The 27729-nt window shown below is 40.1% G+C and overlaps 1 protein-coding gene across 4 annotated transcripts in view; it reads left to right on the top strand.

Moving 5' to 3' along the window:
• Positions 1-22339: 22339 nt before the first annotated feature.
• Positions 22340-27729, top strand: part of LOC118709625 (sodium channel protein type 1 subunit alpha) — a 101245-nt gene continuing 95855 nt past the window's right edge. For all 4 annotated transcript variants that reach the window (XM_045575272.1, XM_036421859.2, XM_045575273.1 and 1 more), the window contains exon 1: positions 22340-22973. The gene's annotated coding sequence lies outside the window, so the exon portion shown is untranslated. The remainder of the gene's footprint in view (positions 22974-27729) is intronic.

Raw genomic sequence — 27729 nt, forward strand, 5'->3', positions numbered from 1 at the left:
TAAATTAGTGAGACTCCATTTTTTTTAGTAATTGCAGAAACTTAAAGGATTGGAGCTTTAATTCCATGTTCATTCATTCTTCCGTAGTCAGAATCTTTTAAGAAAGAAACTTTATGCAACCTTATTTTGAGGTGAATATGGGGCAAAATGGTACATGAGATTATTTTCCCTTTTCATTCTGAGAAGTTTGTCCACATCTTTCTCCTGCATCCATTGGACTACAATGTACATATCATCCCATTGTTACCCAAGTAATATTCTATTTCAAAAATAGGATAATATTTTCCCCCATAGAAGACACAGATCTAAAATGAGAAGCCTTTCCTTCTTTTGGAAGATAAATGAGTTTAGACTAAATGATCACATTGGATGCTTTATGATTTTACCAGAACTATCTAAACTACACTAAGGGAGAATGTATATGGAGAAAGCAAACCTCTTTGCCTGAAAGAAAGAACCACAGTTTTATTAAAGGGGTAGCAATGGGCTCAGCTAAAAACACAAGTATCCAGATTCCCCTGAGGGGGTGATGGCATTTTTCGCAGTTATGACCCCTAAGAATTAAGGTAAAGTTTCCAGGGCATCTGGGAAAGCTCTTGGAGGCAGAGCAGATTCAGCTGGCACTTGCCTTTCACCTTTCATACTTCCTGTCTCCCCACCTGGATTGCAGACAGGATGCTAAAGATGAGGCCACTATTTTGATACCACAAGACAACAAATTAGATAATAAAAGCCACATAGGATGGCCAAGCGGAAGACAAATGAGCTGAGGTCCTGAGGACTGTGGGTTTGCCAGGCTGTAAAGTCCTTCCTTAATGTTACTTGACCATAATGATACTTGAGAGAAACAAAACCTCTATTAGATTAACCTAGTGAAAGTTGGATTACCCTAATGAGCTGTCAAACCTACACCAAACCTACACCAAGATTGTAAAGAGAATGCTAATTTTTTATAAGAACAGTTTCTTAGCAAGGATTTCAAAAGCATTCATTTATGGTGATTATTAACATGATATATTTATAAGTTATTCTTTTTTTACATTACTTAAAATGACTCTTCCAAAGAACTCTACTAGGCAATAACATATGCAACCCCCATAAATGAATTATCATGAATGTGTCTCAGCCCTCCATTTATTCATTCAGCAAATATTTATTGAGGACCCAGTAAGCACTATTCTAGAGATAGGGATGCAAGGTTGAAAACAAATGCTTGACTGTGAGGGGTTCAGTTTACTTAAAAGTAATAAGACACAGTAATTTTTTTTTTTAGAAAAACTCTATTTTCCAATTCCTTGCTTCCTCTGTGTTGCTTATTTCATAAACATCATTCTGCAAGAGATGGAAAAGCCTAGCACCACAAAATAAAAGGATCTTAACCACAAACGTGGTGTCTATCACTTAATGTTCAAACACTTACATAATTTGAAAATTTAATTCAGCATTGCACCAATAGGTTCATTAGCTATGAGAAGTAATTGAATAAAATGCCTCATTCTATCCACTGCAAAGCTTGTTTTCCCAAAAGCAGTCTACTGCTGTCAAACTACACCAAACCTACACCAAGATTACTAACAAGACCAGGGCCACTCCACTTTAGTTTTTGCCATTTCTATTATTTAAAAAAATAAATAAATAAGAAAATACCTTTACACCAGTATCCAAGGACAAGCATTCACTGGAGTACAGTTGGCCACATACTGTGAAGATGGAAAACCACTTCACACTCACCTATTCCTCTGTGTCACCTTAAGCACATCATTTAACTTCCTTCTAGCTGTGTTGCCTTAGGGGTGAAATTAGATCATCCTATTGTTCCGTGGACCTAAAATTTTCTTATCTCCCTGCTCTATTCTCAGTGTGACGCATACGTAGACAAGTTTCCCCACTAAGAGCAGCACATTAAGATTATTTTTAAATGATGCATGGCTTCTCTATTTCTGTTGCCTCAGGAATTATGTCTTAGCCCACATCCCCATATCAAACCGCAGTTTTATATATAATTAAATAATACAGTGCATCTTATATTAATAACACCATGCCGCTATCCTCAGGATCAGAATATAGGACAGGCTTTATTATTTCTAGCTTTCAAGGACATGTACTGCACACATCTGCGATAACTGAATAGAAATTAGATGGAAAGAGCATATTGTTTTTACTTTGCTATTTGAAAAATACTCACCCCATACTTGGAAATGAGCCCAACAAAGCTTATTGCAAAAGCACAAGAATGCTCTTGCCCCATTCTCAGAAGCTGCTTTCCAACTCTCACAAAAGATTCATTATATGCAAAATCTGAATGCTGAAATTTAGATCTTCCCTTTTGGCATTGACAAAGGAAGTAATGAAATCCACACAGCTAACAGTCATCTGCAAACCACCACAGAGAGGTACCTGTTTTTCTTACTGCTGTCACAAAAATATTTCAATGTCAAATGCTTTAAGCACCACCAGTTTAACCCACCCCATTCTGAATTTGACATATAAGATTTAAAGTGCCCTGACCTGGCTTGCAACAAGATGTTTAAGAAACGTGAACACTCCTTACAATCCTCTAGTTGTCATCCTGCAGACCAACTCACACCTCCTCCATCTATCACTCTCATTACGTACAGACATATTCCCCTTACTCACCACAATGAGTTAAAGGTAGTCAAAATCTCTCGGTGGCAGCCTTTGAGTCATTACTTTGCGATACCATTCCCTTCATCTTAGGTGTCATGGCACAGTGCTTTGCAGACAGCAATTCATTCTGCTAGGTTTGCTGCAAACACGGAAAGAGGTGTCTTGCATTTGCTGGAAGATTTAGCTTTTTGCTTCTGGTCATTCTTCCCACAAAAAGAATGAGACCAGTTTCTGAGCCATGCTTAACTCTCCTTAGAAAACATTTCAAAAGAGGAAGACCAGAAAGACTTCATGATTTTCATGCAAACTCCCAGCCTGCCAGCCTGCGTGCTGCTGCCAACACTTCTAACTCTTGCTGGTGATGACATTCAGCGAGCTCCCCAGTCCCGATGCTTCTTATGTAAGGCTGTCTAGGTCAAGTGTAGGAGACACACGCTGGCCTGTGAAAACTCATGGAACTGTTACCTGCTGATTAACACTTCAGGGGCTATGGAAGCTGGAGGAAGCTGAGCTTGTACCACATCTTTTGGGGGTAAATATTTTTGCATGATTCAGTGGTTTATATGCTTTAGTCTTGGCAGATGCCTGTCAGCCATGCTGAGAGGTGCAGGGAGAAATTACTAAGCGATTCCAGATCTGTTAGCATGCTTGAATAAGCACAGTGAATGTGTTAGCAATCCTAGCTTTAAGCTTTAAGGAGTAAATGAATCATAAATTAGGGTTTGTTTATCAGGCATCATCTCTTTAACCATCGGGGAATGAAGGTTGATTTGACTGTTTAAACTGAATGCAATTCATTTGCTCGGAGGTGTTGTAGGAGAGATGATTAGATGTAGCTATTAGTTTGAAGAGATTTACTGCAGTTCTCGGCTACTGCATTGCTCTTGTCTGATCGCAAATTTGCTTCCCTTGTAAACGAGCTAGATGTTTTTCTGTGTGGGTTTTCTGTTGTGATAATATGAGAATGGAGCCTGGCAGTTTTGTGACTTCAACAAAGAATAAATCCTGCTTACTTAGTACCAAGGTGAATACTGTAGATAGAGCGCCATTCAGTCCTAGCACCGAAGGGTGTTGGGCTAACTGCATTGATTCAGACTGTGCTGTGTTTAGGGGCCTTGGCAGTATGATCTCAGGTTTGACATGAACAGTTAGTTATTCGCTCTCTGGATCAAAGTAGAACCGTATAGTGCTGATTCTGTTTTAGACTCTCAAACTGTGTCCTGGTATGGGAACTCATTAGAATAGCGGGCTCTTACTGAACGCTGCAGAAAAGCTGGGAGAAGTAGCAGGGTGAGATTGCAGCAGCATTGTGATATGGGCAAGGAATTTTAATAAGATTTAACCAGAGACGATGGTACAACAGATGCCACTAAATTTAGAACGTAGCTGGATATTTAAACAACTGAAGACAAAGGCAGCACATTTGAGAGGGTTTGGCTTCCTGTGTGCCCTTGGCCAGTGAAGTTCAGTCCCTTGAACAGGACGTCATGAGTTAGTAAAATGTAGGCTGTGTACACTGTCTTCATGATGCAGAGAGCTAAATGGGAATCAACATGCTCAGTCATTGGGTAGCTCTCAACGGGAGCATTGTAACAAGGCAGGTCATCAGAGCACCTTCACTAGGTAAACAGGTAGTTTTAAGTTTCTGGAATTTCTTGCATTCATTTCATTAATGAAAATGAGTGTTATCAAAATAAATTTCTTATGGGCTACTTTTCATACTATTAGTCATGATTAACAGTAGCACATTGATTACCTATTATGGGACTGTACTGCTCAACATTTTATGCTGTATTTAATTGATTAAGCATGTACAGTTTCCCAAAATAATCTGAAAAGACAGTTAGAGCTCCTCGGGGACTGATTTTATATTACTGATGTCAATCAGCATTTTCCCCATAGTCTTTGCTTGGCATAAGTGCCTCATCAGACCAGGTTTTATTCGGGTTGGCATACAGGATATTCCTCATAGCTGTAATATTAAAAATGATGCATGCATACTTAGTTGTACTCATAATCTTCGAGTTTATTTACCTTCCAGAAAACACTATCAATACTCAAAAGGTCTAATAATGGTTTTCATTTGATATTTTTATTTGCCCATTGTCTAAAGGGTTTCTTCTTTTTAATCAATGAAGCCTAAAAAGTTCTCTTAATGTCTTCATTTTTAAAGTAAAGGATTTGAGTTAAAGGAGGTATAAAGTTAGTTTTGGTTCTGCTATCTGTAGTTCCTCTAAGGGAATTAGCTTTATTGATTAATCTTTGCTAACATGAGAGATTACATGATAAAGTGAAATTATATTTTTGGAACCTACAATATTAGGTTAACATTTGTGGAGTACCTGTTCTAGGCCAGTCAGTGGTCCTCAACATGTCACCTCCCAACTAGAAGCAGCAGCATCACCTGGGAACTTGTTAAGAATGCAGATTCCCAGGCCTCACCCAAAACTTTCTGAGTCAGAACCTCTGGGGTTGGGGTGAGGGTATTTGATTTTTAACAAGTCCCCCAGGTTACTGAGAAGCATGCTAAAGTGTAAGAACCACTAGCTGGGCAGTACTTTGGTTAAATATCATGAAAAATAGGTTTTACTACATGCAGTCAAATGTACATTACATGATGAAATTCTCTATTTTCCTGGTTGCCCAGATTTCCCCATGTAAGAAGTTCTGTGTTTTAAAGTTTTGTCCAATTTTGTATTTAGTACTATACATCTTAAGCCTAAATTTGTCCATAAGAAGCTGTATTTTCTGACAGTTTCACTTTTTTAGCTTTTGGAATTTACATAGTGTGATAGGGAAAACACTCAAGGATCTATTTCTTCTATTTGCTCACTGTGTGACTGGGCATGTGTCACTGATCTTCTCTGGCATTCAGTTTCTCGTTTGTACAAAGAGGGGTTGACCTAAGCCAGGGTTTCACAACTTGGCACCATTGACATTTTGGGTCAGATATTCTTTCCTGCGGAGTTGGTCCTGTACATCATATAGTGAGGAGCATCCCTGGCCTCTACTCACAAGGTGACAATAGCAATCTCTGGTTGTGACAATCAAAAATATTTCCAGACAACACATGTCTCTTGAGGGCAAAATGGTCCTTCCCACCCCCTCACATCTCCTCTCTCCCCTCCCCATGTTTGAGAATCACTGGCCTAGGTTAACTCTACTATGTAAAGTTATATTATACTAAATAATACAACTGCATTGTTTCTCCTTTTGGAAGCAGACAGGTTAAAAATTATAAATAAATAAGTATATGTCTTGCTGGTATAACACAGATAGAAGCTGGGGCCTCTTTGCTCCCAGATGACCTAGGTATAACTTGCTCAAATACCTACCAATTTCACAGTAGGGGAGTCCAAAAGCCTTTTGTAACTTCACAGGAAATTAAAGTCTTACATTATCTCTGTATCCTGGGGTCCTGATTCGATGTATACCTTGTCACTCTAAAAAAAAGTGACTCAAATTCCAACCGTCACTAGTTTCCACCAGAAAAGTATTTATTTATCTGTACCAATCATCTTTGGGTTTTAATGGATTTCACTAAGGATTTGGGATTTCCCCTCTCAACCTCCCCCTTCCCTTTTCCATCACCTTGACCCTCCTTGCAAGATGTTCCGAGAGCTACAAATTCTTCTTTAGGATACATAGTAGTCCAGCTTCTCATAGCTGTTATAGCTAGATGTAACTGCCCAAATCCACCAGAGTCCAGAAGATCAAAGGCCTTTGGTTTAGGGCCATTTCCCCTTCACAAAAAGACAGTTGGGTTCATATTATATCATCATAAAGTCATACGACTGAGACTGATATTGAGTTTAGGTTTATTTTCATGTTTTTAGAAGTAATACTGAAAGATAGTTCCTGGCCCTTAAAATCACATATTTCATGCTAGTCAGAGAATTTTAAATTATACCGTTCCAGGAATTATTACCTCAGACAATTCAGCAGCTTAGTCCTGACATTTTCTAAAGCTGATATGTATGATAGGAATAGATATGTCCACATGAACACACACATATGCACCCTTCACAAGTTAGAAATTCTTTTTAATTTACTGTGCTGCAAATTCAAATTAAGTGTTTTTCAAGATATCTGTGAATTAGGAATTTAATCTAAAATGTGCCAGATATATATATATATGTGTGTGTATATATATATATATATATATATATATATATATATATATTTCAATTGATCAAATAGCATATATTTCATGATTATATTTGTATTTCTAAATAATTATATACAAGATTCATTCTGAGACCCACAACAACCTCATATGAAAGGTCCTAGTACTGTTATCATTTTACAGATAAGGAAAAACCCCTCAAGATCTCCAGATGTCAAATCTATGTCTCTTTTCACCCTCTGCAAGGCAAGACTCAATAGTGTATGTAATTTGCACACTTTGGTGAGTACACTTTCTGTTTTTTTAACAAAAACCTATTTAATAATCATCATGCTCTAAAATCATTCAGATACATTTGGGCTGATATGTGTTACCAAGTCTTTGCTTTAGTTGCTATGATTAAATGTTTCCCCTGACTTACCCTACATGTATTTGTATAATATACTTAACTAGAAGCCTGATGCACAAAATCTGTGCAAGGGGCTCAGCCACTACTGCCTCTGCCTCAGCCCCCACCACTGCTACTTTGTCCAGAAGGTCATCTGCTCTAATTACTATATTATGTTTTTATTATAATAGATTGTTCCTTCTACATGTTACTAAAGTACTATGGAATGACTTCAACATATCACTTGTTATATTAGTAATCACTTGCATTATATTACTTAATGTTTCAAAATAACCATGAGAATGGGAAAATCCCCCCTCCTAAAGGATGAGATTAAATTTAATTTAACATAAACTTGAGTTTTAGCAGAGTTGCTGCACTGACCCAGCCACCTGCTCAATCTTCACGAGACCATAGAACCATAGCAACAGACCCTCTTTTTTCACTGCTGCACCCCAGTGCATGGCACAATGTTGGGCAGATACTGAGTCTCAGTGAATGTTTACTGAATGAATGTTGCATAATTGTCATTGCTATCTAGTTCCATTATATTTTGGACTTTACATAACGTTATTCACTAAGTCATTTAAATACCAATTTACAAATGAGATCTAAAAGGAACAATCAAATTCTACAATAAATAAATGGATTCATTTATGGCTGCCATATATATGACTCTCAGTCATTCATGCTACTTTCATTTAACTTGAGAAAAAATATTGTTTGGGTTTGACATAGAGACTTTCTCAGATTTATAACCTGAAAATCATTTTCAACATCAAGTATAAATTCTTCCTTTAAAGTACTAGTTTCCCCAAACCAGATCACACTGCCCCTTGCAACTTAATTTGATCTTAAAGTAAAGATCTAAGAACTTGAAAGATCTATTATTCTATCTTAGAATATTAACTCAGAAAATTTTATTATTAATAGAAACTAAATTAAACACATATTCATTGAGTGAAATCCAAACTGATCGTATACGCAAATTCCATTTTTCTAAAGCTATCACTCAACTCAGTAGCAGAGTCTTCTGTTCAGAGTGGAAGTTGTCAAACTACATCCCATTCCTGTAGAGTTAGGAATGTGAGTTTGTTGTCAAACAGTTCCCTTCCTTTCCACTATTTAGCTCCATGATCACAGACAATTTATATAACCTCTCTGAAAATCTCAGTTTCTTTAGTTGCCAAGCAAAAAACAGACTATCTCCTTGTCAGAATTTAAAAGAGATAATGTATCTAAGTGGTTTATTACAGTGTTTTTCACAATATTAAAATATTAAGAAAATAATAGTTTATAGTAATATTTGGCATCACATACTTCCAAATATATCAGGCTGTCATAGGGAGTCCTCCTCATATTTTCTGAGCAACTAGAAAATTGATGTCAATATCAGGATTTGAGACTCAAAAGATGCTAGATTCAAGGATTGAGGTTCAAAGAACTAATGAATCAGGAAGTAGTGATTAGGCAGGGCAAGGCTAACCAATGATGGATGAATACATGGATTCCCTCACTCTGTCCCTAAAGATACTTTTCAAAATGCAGTACCCTAAGATAAGTAGTCAACCAGGTGTCCACCTTTTTTCCCCCTAAAATGTCAGCCCCTATTCTTAAAAAATCAGACCATCAGGATAAATAATCCTTTGAGATATTTGAAAAGCCTAAGAAATGTAGAAGTTTTTATCTACAGTTATTAGGAGGACAAATAAGTTTTACTGAAAAAAGAAAATTTTAATTACAGATTTTATTTATTTTGGGAAAAAAACCCAACAAGATGATTTGGACCTAAAGATAAAGCCAAACAAATTTCTAACAAGCTAAATATAAATTATTTTGCACAGAGTCTGAATTAATTTCTTGGATTTTTTTTTTCCTAATCTTAATATTCTGTGAAAATCAATTTAACTCTGGAATATGATCATACAAATAACAACCAAATACAAAGGTGATCACATTTATTTTTATTTTTTTAAAATATTTTTTATTTAGTTTTTACATTGAGGAAAGGTGAGAGATAGAGAGTTAGAAACATCGATGAGAGAGAATCATCGATCAGCTGCCTCCTGCACACCTCCTACTAGGGATGTGCCCACAACCCAGGTACATGCCCTTGACCGGAATCGAACCCGGGACCTTTCAGTCCGCAGGCTGACGCTCTATCCACTGAGCCAAACCAGTTTTGGCCAAAGGTGATCACATTTAGTAGTCCCATTTAGTTTATGCATTGATAAATTAATTATAAGTAAGTGACTCTTGATATTGACATTTTATCATTAAAGTGCATCATTAGTTACATGTCTCATGATCTAGACTTTAATTGATAAGTATGCTCATTTGTGAAAAATCATTGCTTCTTTTTAAATGACTTTATAGTTATCTGATAAAGTAGCATTATACTTATTTTTATATTCAGAAAAGTAAAGCAGTGAAATAGGATACCTAATAGACTTGTCATTGTTCTGTTAGGATTGTCCCTTTTGTGGATACAAGGAAAATAGAACAGGTGTCAATGTTCCCTATGAAATTTTATAAAAATACTGTTATCACCTAATATTGGGGGAAGGGAAAGTGGCAGTAATAGTAAGAGATTGTTGGTTTCAATTGTACAGTTTCTAGTAAAACCATTGTAGAAATTTTTGTATTAGCGCAGTCGGGACATCAGAAAGAAATGTTTTGGTCTTTAGATTTACTAAACAGTTCCCCCTGACATAAACCATCCCTTGTCTAAACAGGGTTTTAGGAAAAAATAAACCAATTATAAGGATACTGCCAGTATTAGTCAGTGCCCTGACAAGAATAGATGGCTCCTTCGAACTGGTGGAAAGGAAAAACAAAATATTTAATTTTAGCTTCTCGGCAGCATATTCCCTGGTTTCCTTGTGAACAGAGCCCAGCCTTTCTGTAGCCGGTGTACCAGGCCCTGTGTGATCTGGCCAACTGCCCCCCTATCCAAACTCTAGCCACGTCCACAGCTCCAACCTCACATCTGCCTGTAAACAGAATTCCTCTTCTTAGGATGCACTTTCCCTTTCTCCTCCACAAAGCTTGGTAAACTCCTATGGGAAACTACTAGATAAAGTCAAAACTTTTTCTTTCCCAGTTAACAAAGAAAAAAAAATGGATAATTGTTACTGATAGCTGTCAACCTATGGATGGTTGTCAACACCACTAGGAATCTCCAATTTGGAGTGCAGTGAAGAAGAAAACTTTATGGATTGTAAACCAGTTCAATTACAGTAGAGCAGGCTCTGAGGCAGTCCTGAGGTCAGGCCCTCTCTGGCTGGATAGCTCTGTTCTGCTCCCTTTGGTCTGCTTTGCTCCGGGGAGACATCCTCAGTGTTTCAGCTCAGCAAGGGAGAGGCAGTCTTCAGTTGTTGGTGAAAAGGGAAGTACACACTCAAAACCAGAGGGAAGCTGGCTGATACAGACAGAAGTCTCCACTCCTGGTCCCTGATTGGTTCATCTTCGTGTAAATGAGGACTCCAAATCCTCGCAGTTTGATTGGTCCAAAGGCACTGTCCTGATTGGACAGAGTGGAGTCACTCTGGGACGTTGATGGGGGTATAGCTACACTGCTCCAGTTGAATGGGGTAAGCCTCAGTCCTATCGGCTGAAATAGGATTCCAGGGACTCCTTTATAGGGCTGGCTCAGATGGCAGAAATGCAGCCCGAGGAGGCAGTCCAGTGCAGAGGCACACAGTTCAGTGCAGGCTTCTCTCTGGAGTGCAGTTCATGTGAGAAGCCTCTGCGTAGAAATGGATGCTGGGCTCTGGCTACTACTGCTATAATAATAATAATAATAATAATAATAATAATAATAATAATAAATAATTAATTTAATAAATAAATAATTATTATTATTATAGCAGTAGTAGCCAGATTTAATAATAATAATAATTATCCCAGTTAGCCTCCAGGAGCCTTTCTTATTAAGTATCTTCTTTCTCAGGGTCTACGTGGCAAAGGTATAGGAAACAGGGATCTTAATGCTATTGCTGCTGGAGTACAAAATAGTGTCAAAATTTTGGAGGGAAGTCTAATATATTTACCAAAATTAAAGACACTTACCCTTCCACTCAGCAGTCATTTTCTGAGAATGAAGCCTACAGAAAAACCTACACAAGTGAGAAAAGAGCTTATAAAGTGATGTTTTATACCAGCATTGTTTGAAATAGCAAAAAAACAACCCAAAGAGCAAAAACAAACTAAAAATTGTTAAAAATAGGAGTTTATCATTTAAGGACTGATTAAATAAATATAATTTTTTGAAATTAAAGTACTCTAAATAATAACAAGGTAAGAGATTCAAGGTAAATTATGTGCATTAAACAAGGCATGCATCTACATATATATAGTACTTTGTCAATTCTGGAAAAAAATAAAACATATTTCAGATGGTTGGATAGCGATAAGAAATTTCAGAAAAGTTAAAACAAGATTGTTGATAGTGACTGCCTTTGCAGAATGGGCCTGGGGAAGAGAAAAACTTAAGTCGAGTTAAGAAAAGTTAAGGTCTATAAAGGGCAATTGACATTCAAATTGCACGTGAAGGGTAAGTTGGTGTTTTCTAGCTTTCTCGGTGGGAGAAGGGAAGTGCCTGACTCAGATTTCCAAGCACACCTTCCAGAGGTGGAGGGAAGTGTAAGGGAGAGGTGAGGACAGTGGCTGATTTACACGTTCTGGGTGCAGAGACGGTGGGTAGTCTTAAGGATCTGAGGCGGCTCTGAAGATCATTGCCAACAGTAGTACTTTTCAAAGTTTAATGTGCACAGGTATCACCTGTGATCTTGTGAAACTACAGATCCTGCTTTAGCAGGAAAGAGTGGAACCCAAGATTCCCAGGAGATGCTCCTGCTGGGAGTCCACTGCCATACTTTGAGAAGCAAGCCTGTAAATTTAGAAAGTCTGGTGTTTTTGTGTGTCTTTTGTCTTTACAAATATCAAGCAGAGCCAGAAAGCTTTTGTTTTTTGAAAATGAGCTGAGGAAAAGCAGCTCATCGAGGAGGATGCTTGCAACAGGAAGCTTTGCCAGAGCTGCAAAGCGTTCATGATCAGCAGGTCTGCTTGTAGACGTAGGGGTGTCGAACTCAATCAGAGAAGGGGCCAAAATCTAAAATCCAGCCTAAATCGCGGGCCGAATGGTTTACTGAACAGTCATAAACTGTCATTGTGATGGAAACGCAGCGGAGTGCAGTGATGACAGCGCGGTGCAGGCCACATTGCAAGGCCTGGCGGGACGGATTTGGCCCCCGGGCCTTGAGTTTGACACATGTGTGTAGAGCCTCCGCATTTGTAACAAATGTGGACTCTGGAAACTAAAGCAGGGCCAGGCTGAGGCAAGCTTCTTCCCTCCACTCCTCCTGTGGAGTTTATTCGTTGACTTGATGTTGACATCGTTACATTATGTGGAAGATTGAAGAACCCAAAACAAATGAAATGGAAGAACTGCCATCTGCCGCCCTCCCAGCCTGCCACAGGCCACAGCACCCCCAACATGTTGGGCAGAAGTCAGGCTGTAAATCTACTGAACACCCACCGACTCTCCTGGTTTGGCCACCGGGAGAAAGGCCTTTCCTGCATTGCATCCTGAGTGAGTGTAATGTGATGTCATCCAGCCCGGTGGCGAACAGCTCTGTCATCTCCCACTTGATTGCCTTTGTACTTGGATCCCAGAGACTTACCACCATGAGTTTAATAATGTGATACTGCAGAGGTTTATATAAAACGGGACAGTAGGAACTTGTGGCAAGACTGGGTACTCTGGAGACAGATTGTTGATTTCAAGACCACATGTAATCATCTCCTTACTGTGTGGCCGTGGCCAAGTTACTAAACTGTTCTAAGTCTCAGTTTCCTTATCTATAAAATTGCGATAATGATTTCAGAATCCATTTCATGCGATTGCTGTGGGGCTTCAGCAATTATCAGTTATTATTTCTCTTAGATCATCATTAGAAATTATTTGGAAGTAGTGATGTTGATATGCCTATTTCTGAGTACCTACTGGATAGTAGGCACTGTGCTGAGTTAATGTATTAACCTCATAAAGATGTTGTTTATCTCTACAAAATATTTTACACCCATGTGTTTGCTTTTTAAAGCCAAGAAAACAGGGAGTGCTTTTAGAGATAAGATGGGACACAGTTCTTCTCCCCACTTCTCACCAGCCCTTCATGTTTGGGAGAACTTGCAAGTTATCCTCCCTGTGCTTTTAAAGCAATGGGAGTGTGAAGAAGGACAGTGTGGAGGAAGGGACTTCACACAGAGAAGGTTTAAGGCCCTAAAACAAGATGACGAGGTACCAAGCCACATGCAAACGTGGGAGGACTAAATGTGCATGTGGGAGGGACAGAGTTCAGAGCCAGTGCGAGCGCGGCCGTGGGAGAGGGGCCACCCCAGCAGAAGCTACTGAGTGCACGTCCAGGGAGGGGAGTCGTGGGGGTGAATTGTCAGGTAGAAATGGGACTAGGGGATGATAAGACCCTTAGTCCCCAGTGGGCACTTTCCTTAGGTAGATATACTCTGGGAGCCTCGTGTCTTCTTGCTTCTTTAGAGTTTTGCCCAAGGCAGGCATTAGTAGAAAGCTGGAGGGTCTCTCCCATCACACCCCACCTTCTAGCTAAGGAAGAGGCTGCATTCTCCTGTGGGTCACCTCCTGCTGGGTCTTCCAGATCTCCAGTTCCACTGGACCTGGTGCCATTGCTCCCCCTCTCGCCTGTTAAGACCAAGGAGTGACACTGACTCTTTTCTTTTTTTTAATTAAGGTATTATATGTGTACATACCTTACCAATCCCCACCCCTCTTTTCATGGCTGGTTCCTGGATGCTTCATCAACCATCTTAGCCTAGTTTGTAAATAGTTTCTCTGTTAAATTATTTTCACTTAATTTGACCCCTTTTGGTTAAATGTGCATCATCTATTTCCGGGCTGAAGCCGAGGTGCAATTTTAAAGCATTTGATGTTTCATGGAAAGTAGCTCTGTTGTGACTCCCTAGAGAGGAGACTGGGCAGATGAGAGCATGAATAAAGATACTGCTGTCCTGAGGAGCAGAGGAGAGAGGAACATGAAAGCAGAAAAGGAGAGTTAGGACATTAACAAACAGCTTAGAAGCAACAATCACGTGACGAAGGGGAAATAAGTAATTTCTGCGTTTCACTGTTGCTGAAGTCATGTAAATTTCCCCATTGTATTTTCTTAGTTGCAGAAAGAGCAAGGGAGCAGAAATGTAAACGGTCACACTGCATGTGTGTGAATTAAGGAGGTACAGACGCAGAAGGAGCCCTCTCCTGCTACCCGGCCTGCTCTTCCCCACAGAGAGCAGGAATACAGGTTACGTTAACATCATGCTAACAACCAGGATGTAAACACTTTCAAAGGGACAGAGTGGGGCATGGAAAAAAATATGTCAGTCTCTGAGCTTCCTCATGTATCCAGTGGCATGGACAATGTTAAGGCAGGTTTTGTGATAACAACATCCCCTGATGGTAGGGGAATCTGTTTTCATCTGACTACAGAACATTAGATACAGGAGACTGCCCACAGACCTGGGGGTACGGCTATCCAGCACCTCTCTCCTACCCACAAACCCCCCGTGATCCCAGCTGTGGGGAAAAAGACATTCTAGTACTCTATTACCCAATATGCAAAGGGGCAATCCCAGAAGCTGCAACTCAGTTCATGGGCCACAAAGTTTCCAAGGCATTCTGGGAGGACTGGGCTCAATGTAATTATGGTCTGGCTCTCCTTGAAGACTTCTCCCATTTATTTGTTGATCTGCTCTAAAGAATTGGAAGCTCTGAAGGGAGCCCTGAATGACCCCTGTCCATTTTGGGCCCTCAGTGGAATTCTTGCTTTTCCCAAGGAGAGAGAGAAAAAGACATATGATCGTACGTAATTTGTGTAAATTTGTGAATAGATTTCTGAAGATAGAAACTGCTTAGGGGTGTGTAAGAAGTGTTACTCTCTGGGAGAAACACGGCAGCACCTAATTCGAATGACATGTACATACATGATGGGGAGCTTTGCTGGGGAGTTTGCTCTTGGTGAAGTCAATGGATTTTCTGCCTTCACATATGAAAAGAAAAAGATGCTAGAAATAGTCCTTTAAGACAGGGGTGGGGAACCTTTTTCCTGTCAAGGCCCATTGGGGTGTTTTGACATTATTTGAGGGCCATACAAAATTATCAACTTGAAAATTAGCCTGCTCTATGTGGTCAAATATTTAATGAACGCACTCCTACTGCCATGGGAGGGCCAGACCAAAAAATTTCGTGGGCCTGATGTTCCCCATGCCTGCTCTAAGGGAACTGGAACTACATGCTTGCTCATGCTAAGTTATAAAAGTTCACTTTCATTCGTAAAGAGATGTCTTCCTAAATATCAGTTATTTGCTTTATTGCAAAGACAGTCCTCTTCATTCAAAAAATCTAATTAGACCTCCTCGAAATGTAGACAAGTGATGTGGTTGATTTAAAGATATATTAAAATAGCAAACTGGCATTTAGTTTCCAATCAGTGATCAACCCAACACTAGCTTTAGCTGACTCTTCTTTGCAAAGCAGGGAAATTGCTACATTAATTAGATCATGCAAAAACCCAAGCATAATATTTAATTGACTTAAGAGGATTGGGAAAAAGCACATGTAAGCGCAGAACAGGACCCAGCACAGTCACTCAGCTTTGTATGTTGTTCATGCATTTTTAACAATTGACATTCATCTTTCTTTCCTCTCTTTATCCTTCTGTGGCAGTTCCTCTGGACACAATGTTTTATATATTATGATATATTTTATCTTGTCTCAAGAGTTTTATGGGGCTTTTATATATTTATTGAATAAAAGGAAGGATAAAACTCAACCATGTGAGACAAGTTTTGTTTCAATGTATGAAAGATAACTGCCATATGAATATGGTTTCTGATTCTAAAGAAACAGAAAATAAAATTTTAGATTACGTTTTGGCTTTTCAAAAAAAAAAAAAAATTTGAGAACTTCATGACCGTTTGCTTCCTGGATATTTCCTGGGACTGTCTTTGGGCCTGCATTCCTGAAATCTGTCAGGGTTGCACTCTGAGTAGCTGGTGCTCGTGCCCTTGGGCTTGAACCTTTGTGATTAATTAATATTTAAGATCAGTACATGGAGCTAGACCGAAGGACGGTCACTTTCTTTAACCTTTGCTAAAACCAAATGTTGGTTAGCGCATCACCTTCTTAAACAGTAACTGCAATCAGATCCTCCATCGCATCCATCTCTCTGTCAAACATGAGTGAAAATCAATTGTGGCATTTCTAGAAATATTCCACTTACTTCCATTTTGCTGCTTACGTGCTGATGCACCTACTCAATATTAATTTCCTTCATGTGGAAAAATTTGAATGGACTTTTGTGGCATAAAACTAGCTGTGTGACCTTGAACAGGTCACATCACTGCTCTCGACATCCTTCCTTAGATCCAAAATAAGAATCCTTGTCTGGAGGAACTCTGCGAACTTTGGAGTGCCTCAGGTCCTCAGTGATTACCTTCTCTCTAGAGAAGTAGTGAACATTTTTTGTGGTCAGCTGACATTGTGTTTTATAAGGTTTAAAAAAGTTATTTTATCCTACATATAAATGTTTGTGTGATTTTCTTCTGGAATTTTGATCCATCGATAGTCAGCAGATGTCATTGGTTCAGAAAATACTTAATTCAACCACAGACACTGGCATATGTTTGGGAAATAAAATGCATAAGACACTGTTCTTGCTCTCAAAGAGATTGGGGGTGGAGTCAGGTGGTGGAGAGGTACACAGATAAAGGATAGAGGGGATGTAGCCAGAAAAGAGAAGGTCTCTGAGCAGAGGAAACGAAGGAAGCAAGCTGTAGAAGGTGTGATACTCCTGACTGATTTCAGGAAAGACAGAGTTTGTTGTTATGAAAAATGCCATCGATGGCATCCTCAGCTGAAAAAAAAAAAAGATAAATAAACCAAGCTACCAAATAAGAAAAAATGTAAAACAGAAAATTCATACAGAACACTAAAGTGATTTTTTAAGTGAAGATATAATTGACATAAAATTGGATTAAGATTTAGGTATATAACACAATGACCTGATATATGTACATACTGATAAATTATAAAGTGATTTTTAAAATATGTTGCTTGGTTATAAAATAGAAGATGAATAATACTTATAAGGTTATAAAAAGTAGCTTGATAATGTAATGCTCATTTTGAATCAATATTGCAATGCTGATCTCATTGGATGTTTTACATTCTTATATTTAATTCCTCTTTGAGAAATCAGGTTTGTATCTTACTGTGTCTTGTCCATAAAACTGATTTATTTGGTTTAGGAAAACCATTAATTCCTTCTCCAATGCCAATGGAAAAGGAAATTGCAATGCATCTTCCAACAAGGAGACATTGCATGCCTGGAAATGCTTGCCTGCGGATTTATGATGAAATCATGGCTTTCATTGCTTTGGATGGGATGGAAGGGACAGCATGGGGAGGCTGAGGGCCCTGATGTTCATCAATGATCCCACAGCCTCCCTCCCACTTTAAAACTCAGCATTGTGGTGAGGTCAACAAAACCCTTTCTTTTCTTCTCCTCTGTGACTGGAGAGAGACCTGGGAGTCATTTTAATGACTTTTTGAAATTTTTTGTAAAACTTTAAATATTTTTCTGAGTGCCCTCAACATACTGATTCTACAGACATGAGGAACATTTTAAAATAAAATAAAACAGCAAGTCCAGTTATTAGACTCAATACATTGTAGGTGATCTTAAAAATGGTAGTCAACGAGTGAAAAAAAAAATCACAACCCTCTAATAGGTTTAATTCAGTGGGGAGGGGCATAAAATATTTTTTATATCATGCTTGATAAAATATCTGATTTGTGTGCTTAGGGGAGGATATATGAACTTTACCACAGTTTCAAATGTCTACCTTCTAATACTGGTGTGTTCTGAAACTAATAGGCCAATTTTATTCTATTAAAAAATTCTAACTTTAGCTCGGCTCTTGTCACTCAGTGGTTGATAGGAGGTCACAGTTTGATTCTTGCTTAGGGCATATGCGCAGGTTGTAGGCTCATCCCCACTGTGGGTCATGCAGGAGGCAGACAATCAATTATTCTCTCTCATCATTGATGTTTCTATCTCTTTTCCTCTCTGAAATTAATAAAAATATATTTTAAAAAGAGATACTATAACTTTAAACTTGCTAGAAAACTAATTGGTTATCATCCTAAAAGAGGGTTCTTAATTGCAGTTTCTGCATTTATGTATCTAGTAACAGGTAAATTCTACATTCACTTCTGCCTCATTTTCAAAAAGAAAAATTAATATAAAAGGTGAGAGTTCATTATTTCCCACTAGGAAATGAGTTTTATTTCTAAAATAGTGGCTGCTAGAGGCCTGGTGTTAGTAAGTGCTTGGGGGAGAGCTAGACATTGGTATTAATTCTTTGCAGAATGCTACATTATACAAAAAAAGTACTGGGAAATTCCCACCTACAAAAGCAATATTCTGAGTGTAAATTATGTTTACTGTAGGATCACATCAGTTCTGTGCTTTAGCTGAGTTCCATCTTCTGATCACAAAGGGGACAAAGCCAGGATGTAAAGTGAGGTGATGATACAGTGGCCCTGGAGATTTAGAATCATAAAGTCTGGGTTCAAATTCTGGCCCTGGCACTTGCTATCCATGTTGGAATCACTCACCACTCTATCAAAAGACGCTCTACCACTCTCAGCCCCCACAGCATCCCCATTAAGCCCCCTGGGACACCCTCCCAAGGTCAACTCTGGGTACCAATATCCTTATCCCTCTCCTTAAGGGAGGAGTTAGCTTCATGTCATTGGTGAGCCAAATTACTGAAAGATCTGGAAACATTTTTTGCCTTAAAACTCAAATGTAATTTATAATTCTGAGGAAAAAAAAATCCTAAATTCAAAACATAATGATTTGTTACTCTGGGAAATTTTTGGCCAAAGATCAAGTATGACCTCCACCCCCCATCTGCCTTCCAGGCCCCAAGTTAGTTAGCTTATTTTATAAGGCAAGTAGGTAAAATTTTCATTCCTTTATTTTCTATACAATAAAATATTAAATAACATTCTGATATTAATCACACAGATATTTCAGCCTTCTGATGTTGAGTTTTCTTTCAAAGTTCTGATTGTAACAGGTGACTCTCCTTTCTTAGAAGGGAGCTATAAAAGTAACTGGTACAGCTTTTTCCATCTGAGCCACTTCTCTTCCTCTTTAATACCCAAGACTAAAATATATATATATATATATATATATATATATATATATATATATATATATATATAACCAAGACTCACAGACAGTGAGTATGTGCCACTGCCGTATTCCCTGACTCTTTTGGACTTTGAATAGTGAACCTCTGCCACTGACCCCCAACAGAGCTGTACCAAAGTAATGATCCAATTCGCATGACGAAGAACTATTTGAGGACTAAAGGACTTCTTATGCTTTCATCCTCTTTGCCTTGTAGACATTCCATCACAGGAAAGGCACATCCCAAGCCTCTTAGCCAGGTTAACAAGTCCATGCAGACACAGGTTAGAGTATTGTATAGGCATGTATGTTCTTTCCACCTTCTGAGACAAGATTATAGAATCTTTTGGATTGGCTAACATTCAGAAGAGAGGGAAGAGGGGAAGTTACCATTTCATTCACTGAAACTAGAAATAGAACAGTGAGAAAGAGAAAGTTATATCTCAATAAATCAACTTGATTCAGAAAGATTAAAAAAATCCACAAGGAGTTTATAATTTTGGAGGTGAATAAAACATACATAAAACTTTCAGCACAAGATCAAAAGGAACAAGTGTTGTAGGATAGCACATGAAAAGCTTCTTTTAAAGTTACATTTTGCCATATTTTATGAATAAATGATTTAAGTGTATATTACACTAATTTAATAAAAATCCCATATTTTACTTTTATGCCAGGCTTTATATGAGGAATATTTAAAGTTACCGATGTTGTTAAATTGCTTCAACTCTGACGAATAAAATGTCCTCTTTATGGAAGGTAAAGCAATACATTCATTAAACATACTCATTGTGCAATGGGTGAGATGTTGGCCTTTTTTTTTTTTTTAGTCTGTTTATTCTCTTATGTCTCATGCTTTCAGCTTAACAAACAACCATATTTCACAAAATAAAATGTGAAGTTGTTCTGTAATTAAAAGCAAAAAGAATTCTACCTATGGACAAAAAAAAAAAAAAAAAAAAGAAAGACACTTGAGAAAAAAAGATTATGTGGCCTCAAAACATTGGTAGAATTTTTCCATATACAGACAGGGGGAAGGTCTTTCAAGAAAAGTGAAGGAAGGCTGTGAGCAAAGATACAGAGGTGGAAGGGGGCGGGGTGTTTAAGCAGCCTGGCATTCCATTTCTCTCAAGTGTCAGAGTAAACTCCACTAATGGAGAACTGTGGATCCAGGTGGTTCACTGATGTCACTGGGGGAAGAGTGACTGGCATGCAGCAGGAGCTTGAGGGTCCCAAATCAGGAAAGTATCTGGATCTTGGAGAGTGCTGGAGCCAGAAATAGGAAGTCAGCCTGGCCCCTTTTGCCACTACTTCTTCCATCCCTGCGGGATTCCTTTGTCCAAGCTCCCTGGCCCACCTGGTCCTGAATCTGCATGGGGAGCGGAAGCTGGACCCTGCGGCTGCGAGGATCAGATGGTCAGGCTCCCTCCCCTGCTCTGGTTCTGTAACTTGGAGCACAGGCTCCTCTCTGGAGATTAAGGGGGCAAAGCTGTAACAGACTGTTATGAGCAGACACTCAAAACCTTGAGCCCTATAATAAGCAATTAGAAGGCATGAAAACATGTAGCTAGGGTGTTCTTATTTTTATGCCTATATATCTAAACCATAAGTACTATTAATATGGAATATATTAGCCTAAGATTTAAAAAAATATCTGTTAGTTAACATAGTTTCCACTTCTTTATTTCTACATCCTGGTAATTATTTACCAAATGTTGGTCACCTGACTCTCCAGCTCCTTTCAGCATTGTGCTGACTCCACCAAAGACTGAGCCACACCACTTCCAGACACTGACTAACTTTATCTAATGTATTCATGCCACCTTGCTTACCCTTTGGAGGATGTTTAAGCTGGAACAGGAAATGATTACTCAACTTCTTTCTTTCATAGATGAGAAGATGGGTCCATGAGTAATTTATAATTAAGGGCTAGTACATGTTTTGCAAGCATAGAAATGAAAATTACATTCTTGTGATTCTAGAACAAAGAAAGAAAGGCAACTTTTAGTATGTTCTAAAGAACAATGGATATGGGACCCAAGAGCCTTAGTGTTATTGCTTTGCTGGTTATATGTGTGGCCTTGAGCCTTACTTAGAAGGTTCAGAAAACCTCAGATGTACTCTCAAATGTACAAGGAAAATAACTGTAATAATATTAATAAATATTGTACTGTCCTTTAGTAAAATTTTTTTTTAAATGTTGAAGGTGATGTCATTTAATTAATGGTAAAACACATGCCATGATAGTTATCAACAACAAGTATGTTAGGTGGAAAACAACCAGGATGCAATATTTTGTACAAATGACTGCAAATGACTATCTACACTTAATTAGTTGTGAGCTTATGCACCACCAAATGTTAAAGGCTGTTTCAGTTTTAAAGGACAGTATATAACATAGGAAGCTCTAAAATCAATTTCTGGAGTTTTGAGTGGTTTCACATACATTCTCCAGTGTCAGGAAAACCTGATGTATATAGCTTACATAATTCTATCAAAAGGTGATATTTAATTGAATTCAAAATTTGCTTACTAAAACATGGCCATATAATTAAGCTTTAGGTTATGTCCACAAGATAGGGAAACATACTTTGATAAAAGAAAATAAAATCATAGACACTTAGAGTGGGGAGATAATCTTGTTTAACTTCCCATTACAGATGAAGATGAGGAAAAACTTCTAAGTTTTCATAGAAAAGTTCAGTGACTTGCGCAAAAGTACACGGTCATTAGTGTGGAACCTAAAATAAAACTCACATCTTCTCACTCGGAGCTGTTCACAATAACATAAAACCTATTATTTAAACACGTTATTAAAAATGAGTAAAATTTTAAGCAGCTTCTCAATGGAAGACTGCAGATCTGTAATAAGAATCAACCAATCTTCTTCAGGTGGAATAAAAAAACAAAGTTTTTTTCACAAATTTTATAATTTGTAAAGACCATACTGATTCATAATGGGAATAAAGTAATTCTTTTAAACAAAAATAAAATGCAAACCATAAAGCTACTTGCTATATTTGAAGATAGCTATACTTAGTTTTAAACTCTTTCACCTTTGAGTCATTAGGTGTTTGGTACGATAGAAGTATTGGAAATGAAGGAGAAACAAGAGGGAGAAATAATGAGAGAAGCAAAAGGCAAAGAAAGAGGCTGAGAGAAAAGAGGTTGAGAAAGAACATGTAAATCTGGCTGAGGAGAACATATTTAACGTCGGACCACTAGATGGCGATATAATGTAAGGTGCTTCCTAGACTTTTTTTTTAAACAAGCTATTTGCTGATTTGTATTAGGTACCATAGAGTGAGGCCGGGATGAAGCCGAGAGGATGCTGCAGAGGTCTCTGGTGCATGTGTGTATGTGTGCGTGTGTGTGTTTGTGTATGTGTGCTCTGCCCCAGTGAGACTGCAGCCCTTGTAAATCCCTGGTCACCTTTTACAAGAAGGAATCTGAACAATTGCAACTGAAGGCACGCTGTTATCTGGTCTCTGGGAGATGCAGTTCCTCATTGCAGATGGGTAATTTTCCTTTAAATCAGGTAAGCCATCTGGTTGTTTCGTTGCGATGTTAGACATATTCATTCCAGTTATTCTTCTGGGGGGGGGGGCGCGGAAAGCCCTTGGAAATGCAGTTTGGGCTGAGCAGGAAGTCCATTTTTGTCTGTGAATTCGGACTAGCTGTCCCCCTCCTCCCTCTCTTCTCCTCCCCTTCTCCTCCTCGTCCCCTCCCCCTCCTCTCTCAACCTTCCATGAACAGGTTTGTTTTGCAGCTCAGCATTTTGATACAAGATGGGATTCTTTGGCCTGAAATAGCTTGGAGCCTGGCCAGTTCTTGCCTTTGCTTGCTTCGATCCTCTTCAAGGTCTCCCTTGAAGCCCCCTCCTCCACCGGGGCTTTCGGACTGCACCGGCTGGGAATAGAGGTCACGGTGTTCTTAAGGAGGGAGCAAACGTTAGATCTCAGGGCGAGAAGCCCGGGAAGAGAAGGCCTAGCATTGCAGGGGTGCTCAGCTCCCCAGGCAGAGGCTGGGCTTTGGAGGAGAAATGCCTCACGGCTTAGGCGAGAAGGGGACCATGATCTCTCCCCTCCCCTAACTCCGATGCAACTGTGCTAGCGAAGGAGCTAGAGGGCAGTGGGCACAGATCCTTGCTGTGGAACCAGATGGGAGATCCTGAGCTACTTTGAATTAGACAGAGGTCACCATCAGCAATGATACTGCAGATGCTGTTCTGTTCCCGGTGCGAACCGTCTTCCTTTTCCAAATGGCACAAGAAATGTCTCTGGGTGGATGGGCCGAATTCATTGTCATGGATTCCCTCTCTCCTACCTGTTTGAGGCGTGTGTGTAAAGGCACCCCCACCCCACGTTGACGTCTCGTGTTTCTTTGTGTTCCTTCCCGTGGTGACTGACTCCCTGACAGCTGTCACTCCCCCTTAACGCACGAGTCCCGAGAGAGCGGGGCCAGGTGCTGTTTAGGTGTCTGGTGAGATGATTCAAACCAAAGCAGGGTAACGCTCTGTCCACAGGCGCGTGTGACTAGACATTTCTGAGGTGCCGGGGCAAACTTGCAGATTGCCAAAGGACGCTGTCGCCGTTACACTTATCAAACGTGGCTTCCTTTTCTGTGGGTTTGACAGGTTCACGTGGCGCAGGCAGGTTTCTGATGCGCCGGTGTAGTAACAGGACAGCTTTCTCCATAAAGCCCTTTAAATCCTCCCAGGAGGGTGATGCCGCACAGAAATAGGAAATTTCCATGCTGAGGCTGGTGGATTCCGCTTCAGGAGCAGCGGGTACCTTGCTGCTCCTATTGGCTGCGATACCTGGCGGCCAGGCCGGGCTGATGCAAGTGGGAGCGCTGCCGGGCCCAGGCGGCTGACACCTTCCTTCCTTCCTTCCCCTCCTCTGTGCGTTTGGGAAGCGCAGTAACTACGGCGGCGAGCAACTCCTGTGACCCTCCCTCCCTCCCTCTGTGGCTGCTGCTGCTCCTGTAATTGCTATCGAGCCATTGCACCCTTCTTCTAGGAGTGGTGTTGCAATTCAGGCCTTCCTCCACAAAGCTCCTTGAAGAGATTTTTAGCTCTGTCTATTTTAGGAACGTAATGTGTAGACAGGAACGGATGGCCTCAGAGATTTACGGGAAAACAATTTCGTGGAGAGGGCGAAGTAACATTATAAACCACCAGCACAGAGTCCCGTGGCTGGTTATATGTCACTCGAGCCCAGCAATGGAATCAGATTCATTGAACTCACTGCAACTCATTTGATGACTTTTTCCTTTTTTCTTCCCTCTTAACCCCGGTGGTCTGTCTCCCCCCCCCCCCCCCCCCCCCAACAACATCTCTTTAGGTGGCCAGTGCATCCAGAATGCTCATACTGGTAAAAAATAACGCGTTGGGTTTTGCAGCCAATACTAATAGGCTTCATTTAGTTACCATGATAGAGACTTGTGTATGAGGGCAGTTCCCCTTTAAGGCCTGGTCCAGAGGGTTTCTCCATGTATGGGAGGGGAGGGGAAGGCACAATTGGAGGCCTAATTAATTATACAGAATCCAAGAAGGCACTGGGGATTTCAGACAGGATTCTGCTTTATTAACCAGAGATAGCAGGGTGAAGGGATGGACTAGAGACCCAGAAATAACCTCCTGGCCACCAACCCAGGAAAACTCGATCTCCCAGAGGAGTCCAGAAAGAAACATTCTAGCTCCTTGTGTAGAGGGCACTGTCAGGGAACCCAGAGATTCAGAGAGGGAAACTTAAGAGCATCTTCTCTGGGGGAGGAGGGGAGAGCCTGGGGCTTGTTTGGAGTTATCCCTAGCACTTACACACCAGGCAGTCCTCACCAGTCTAAGTGGTATGTGCTTGACACAAAAAGCATCCTTCCACAATCTACCAGGGGTCCTCAAACTTTTTAAAGTGGAGGCCAGATCATGGTCCCTCAGAGAGCTGGAGGGCCGGACTATATGAACTACTAATTCCTACTGTAACACCTCGGCTGCGCTCACTGCCCAAAAAACCTGGCGGGCCGGATCAGACTCCTCTGCGGGCCGCATGTGGCCCGCGGGCCGTAGTTCTAGCCGGTGGGCCCATACCTGGTATTTTCCTCTGGGGTAGTTGAGGCCTATCCCATCATTTCTTCCCCGTAAGTTCCAAGAGCAAAAGAAAGACCTGTTCTCTCAGCTACCTCAGGAGGGGAAAGGAGGAGAAAGAGCGGGGTGGAGGGAGAGTGGGAACCAGCGATGGAAGCTCTCAGGATCTTCCAGGCAGGGACCCGGAAGCTGTGACTGTGAAGTCATCACTTCCCTTTGAAATTCTGATTAGTCAGTTAAGCACGTTTCACAGCTCACTGTGGATTATGCTGGGACAGGGCAGAGGTGGGGAAGAGAGTTATTCTGAGAGCAACTCTGGTCAGAAAAATAAGCCAAATTTCCCCAAACTGTGCCTTTCCAGCTTTTCCTTTTGGTCATGTTTAGAAGTTTCCAGCTACTAATGATTTTGTTTAACAAAGATGTGTCACATTTATTTGGTGCCAGCCACTATTTTAAGCAGCACTTTACAAATATTTTTTTCATTTAATTCCATGAGGTAAGTGCTATTATTAATGATCGATTTATAGAGGAGGAAACCGAGGCACAGTGAGGTTAAGTTAACTTGCCTTTGGTCAGACAGTTTGTAAGTGGCAGAGCCCAAACTTGAACCCAGTGAGTCTGTCTGGCTGTAGTGTCTGTGCTCTTGCTGCCCTATCACCTGAGTGATGTTAGATCTATGGCTTGGCCCTGATAGCCAGGACTGAGGTTGGTGCAGTCTGTACATGCAGCTGTAATTCAGCTTCTTTCTGACACATCAAAAGTTCAAAATAGTTTATTTGAATGAATACAGATTCCCTAAATCTGCATTCATTCATTAAAAAAACAAACAAACAAAAAACCCCAAATGTGCTCTCCTATAGCACAGGTCAGTCCCTATTCCAGGTGCTGGAATATGGTGAGTAAAACAAAATTCCTGCCCACGTGGTGTTTTCAGCCTAGCGATAAAGGTAGGAAGTAGGCAAATCAACGCGTAATGAAATGCCAGTGAATAAACTTTCTCTGACAAAGAAGATAGCAGGGTAAGGCGATGGCGAAGGCAAGATCAGCATGAAGGAAGAGAACGTTCTAGGACTAAAGGGGTCTGTTTGCCTGTGCGCTTCAAAGCCCAGTAAGACAGGAACAGGAGTTGGCAGCAAATAAGGCAATGCTCTGACCTGGCTCCCCAATGGCCTCTGGGGATGGGTTAAGCTATTAATACAGGAGTAAGGGCTGTGGTCAGGGTTGTGTTCTCTACTGATTGGTTGGTGCAGGATTGGAGGGTAGTTGATCAGTGCATCTGGTCCTGATGTCAGCCCTGACATTCCTTCCTCTGGTTTTGCCTATTTTCTGGGTGTGGAGCTGAAACACAACTGAGGCGAAGATGTTATCTCCTCTGGTTTGATCAAAACTGTGTCCCTGGGGCTTTGTTCCTAAAATTATTTTATTTGAATCAGAACCTCATTGTCCTGAGGGCTTAAGGAGTAAGTGAGTGATCTTGCAACAGAGAAGATTGGTGACTCAGAGTTCTGGGTGAGGCCAGTTTAAATCAACAGGAAAGAAAGGAGAAACAGTTATACTAAAGAAATGAAGTTCCTTCACTGTTATAAAAATGCTATTAAGGAGGAGCAAAAAGCGATTTTTATCTGAACGAGGTGAAGGAAGAGTGTTCAGGGAAGAGAAAAGGGAGAAACACAGAGGTCCCAAAGGGCGCAGTACCTCAGGGGTATAAGGAATGGCACCTGTTTTGTGATCCTGAGAGAAGAAATGGAAGGAAATGGGCCACAGGGTGACCGCCTGACCTTTGGCAGGGGTGAGTGTGCTTTTGTCCCAGGCTTTGACAAAAAGCAAATCAAGGAGCAATTCAATGGTGATAAGTTACTAAGTTAAAAACAAACACACACACACACACACACACATACACACACACACACACACAAAAAGTCATTTTCACACAAAAAACAAGTTTTAACAATTTTTGTTAAGTTCTTTGAAAAATGTTATGGTTCCTAGAATACAGTGAAATTGAAAGGTGTTTAAAAGGCGCTATTGATGAAAAAAAAATCTGTTAGAATTGAGATTATTGGTTAGATTGCTGCAAATTGTCTGTAAATATACAATAAAAATAGCCTGTGATCCAGTCGGTCTTGTTTGCACTGAAGGTCTGACCCTGAGATGACTGAATTGAGAAGGTGCAGACACTGAGGATGGAAACCATCAGTACATTCCCTGG

The sequence above is a fragment of the Pipistrellus kuhlii genome, unplaced genomic scaffold, assembly GCF_014108245.1.
Source record: "Pipistrellus kuhlii isolate mPipKuh1 unplaced genomic scaffold, mPipKuh1.p scaffold_m20_p_7, whole genome shotgun sequence".
Classification (NCBI taxonomy): domain Eukaryota; kingdom Metazoa; phylum Chordata; class Mammalia; order Chiroptera; family Vespertilionidae; genus Pipistrellus; species Pipistrellus kuhlii.